The following is a 2,686-nucleotide window of genomic DNA, read 5'->3' as shown; positions in this document are numbered from 1 at the left end:
CAAGCATCGTACTGTTTTGATATTGTAGCCTGCAGTGTTCCTTTCCTTTTTTTTTGCCTGTTTGTTTTTGTTTTTCATTTTTTTAAGGGTTGCCAAGTATTTAAGGAGAAATTGTACAGACAAAGGCGCAGTTTATCTTCATGCAAATAAAGTAAAATAATAAAAACTACCCAGGAGGTCCTCTGCCGTTGATGGAGACCTCTGGCTCCTTGGAGTGCAGCAGTCGATGATGCTGGGAGCACATCACGCTCTGGCCCCCGCGTTCATGGACCCATGGGGGTACCTGGGCACTGGGGAGAAGGGATGCTCTGGTGGGAGTGAAGCTGGTGACAACCAGGAGAGCCCAGGGCAATGTGATTTCTGTAGCTCTGAAGCTGGCAGCTTTCAAGCCCTTTGTTTCTCCTCCATAACCAGGGAGAGGTGAGCTGGGCTGAGACATGAGAAGAGATAGGAAAAGGCATCCCATGGCAATGCCAGCACCCACAGGGTGATGATCCCACCATCCCCACAGAGCAAAGGGTCAGTCTCCAACTCTCAACACTACCAGAGAGGTAGGTAGAGGGGACAGGAAACCCTTAAGCGTAACCCCAGAGTACTCTGGAAGAAGTACCCTTTGCTGCCCCAATGGCTCTCCATGGACCCCAGCAGCACCCACCGCCCCTGCAAGCTACAACCAGGGAGCTGTGTCCCATCCATGTGTCTTCTCTCTCCTTTTACTTTGGCTTTGAGTCATTTTTCCCTCTTTTCTCCTGCCTGTTTTCTATGCAAGGTAGTAGCAAGCCTCTCCCAGCCCCTGTTTGTCTCATCTCTCCCACGTTGCTCCCTACCACCCTCCCTGTGCAGCCAAACCCTTTTGACCCAAACTTTGTGGATTAACGCAGCCACCTCCATGGCCCCGGGGAGCAGAGTCACCTGTGCTCATTTGAGGGCAAGTGGGGGACAGCTGTTGGCCACCATGTTGGTGTTGATGCTGCCACAGGGGCATTTTCCCACCCCCATATGTCTGCCTCAGGTTTAGCCGTGAGCAGGGTGTATTGTTAGTCAAATTTGAGGAAGGGGTGACTGGAGATGGACCATCACCCCCACCCAGCTCTGTGGTACCTGTGGATGCTGGCAGCCACACTGCCAGTCCCTGCTCTGCAGCAGGATCTCGTCCAGGGCTGAAGAGGTGGTGGGAAGAGTTAATCTGAGTTAATTGGGATTCTTTTTTTATCAGCATCCCTTGTTCACCAGTCTCCCATTGGAAACACACTTCCTATGACCCTTCCCCTGCCCTAGGAGGGTCGTGTCCCTGGGACGTCACCAACGAGCAAAGTGAGTGCAGCAAGTTCCTGCAGGGGCTGGGAGCGGGTGCAGAGAGGAAAAGGACCTTGGATGGGTGACATTTATGGGTAGCTTGTTAGCTGGCTATGGAGAGCAATGCTGTGCACATGTATCATGGGCAATGGGGCTGCTGGGTGTCCCCTTTGCCCACTGCTGCAGCCAGCTCTGTTTAGCCTGAAGGGAGTTCCTCCATTTCTCTGAGAGGAAGAGGAGGGCAGCAAAGAAAAGAGGATATGAGGGTCTCAGCCTCCCACACTTTGCAAGGCCCTCAATATATCATATCCAGGCTCCTGGCTCAGACCACACTGGGCAAAATGGGAGTGGAGCAGAAAAGCAATGGCAAGGACAGGACCAAATCCTTCCCTTGGGCCTCATTGTGATGGTGGGACCCTGAACACCTTCCCAGCCTCCTCAAGGTGAAGAACCCAAAGTCCTTTATCAGTAGTGCCTGAGGATGCTGCAACCCCAGGCTAGGGCAGAGAGTCCCCCACCTCCACCCCGTGCCCATGGTCCCTTTGCACAGCAGTAGCTGGGCCTCAGATTAGGACTGCTGCTTACTGAGCACGGGTCTGATTCCCACTTGCATCTTATTTCTGCAAGAGGCTGCTTTCCTGGAACTGATGCCTTTTCCTGATCCTTGCTAAGGTGCCCAGAAACCTGATGACTGGGATGCTCATAAATTAAAAGGCATGTGAATGATTGCTTTCAGAAAAAACATCTAGTGGATTTTTCCACTCCATGCTCTCAGGACCTTTCCCGGGGAGAGCTCACTAAAAGTGGATGCTGTTACCCACCCCGGTCCCCTGTGGGGTTACAAACACAGTCTTTGCGCTGTAGGACTGCATTAAGAGTCTGGAAAGGGCATGGTGTGCAGCATGACACAGTCTTGGAGATGCTGCTTCTCCCCTTTGTTAGCAAACTCCCATCTACTACAGCCTGGTCCCAGCCTGTCCCTCAAGTCTCCCACTGGCCAAAGCGACATGCCGAGATGCCAGGGACTTCAAGAGGGCCAGCACATCCCCATGAGTGTCCAAGGCCAGGTGTGAGCATGCCAGGGGAAGGCCTGCTCTTGACTTGCCAGCTGGACTGCAACCTCCACGCTGGTGGCATCATTGCTAACCCCAACAACCTCAGTAAACCAGCCTGACCATCAGCTGGGATAAAAATTAATCTGACAATGCCCTCTGATGGTGGAAACAATGTCTGGTGTGAACAGTGCTGTGCCAGTGCTGAGCCCCTGGGAAGAGCAATACCCCCATGGACTTCAGTTTGGACATGGAGAGTACATGGCTGGGGGCAGATGTGGACAAAGCAGAGGGGCTGCAGGAGAGATGCTGTAGAGAGGGGTCAGCTATTTTAGCCA

The sequence above is a fragment of the Accipiter gentilis genome, chromosome 29 (assembly GCF_929443795.1).
Source record: "Accipiter gentilis chromosome 29, bAccGen1.1, whole genome shotgun sequence".
NCBI classification, from domain to species: Eukaryota; Metazoa; Chordata; class Aves; order Accipitriformes; family Accipitridae; genus Astur; species Astur gentilis.
The sequence above is the reverse complement of the archived record's forward strand: the minus strand, read 5'-3'. Positions refer to the sequence as shown.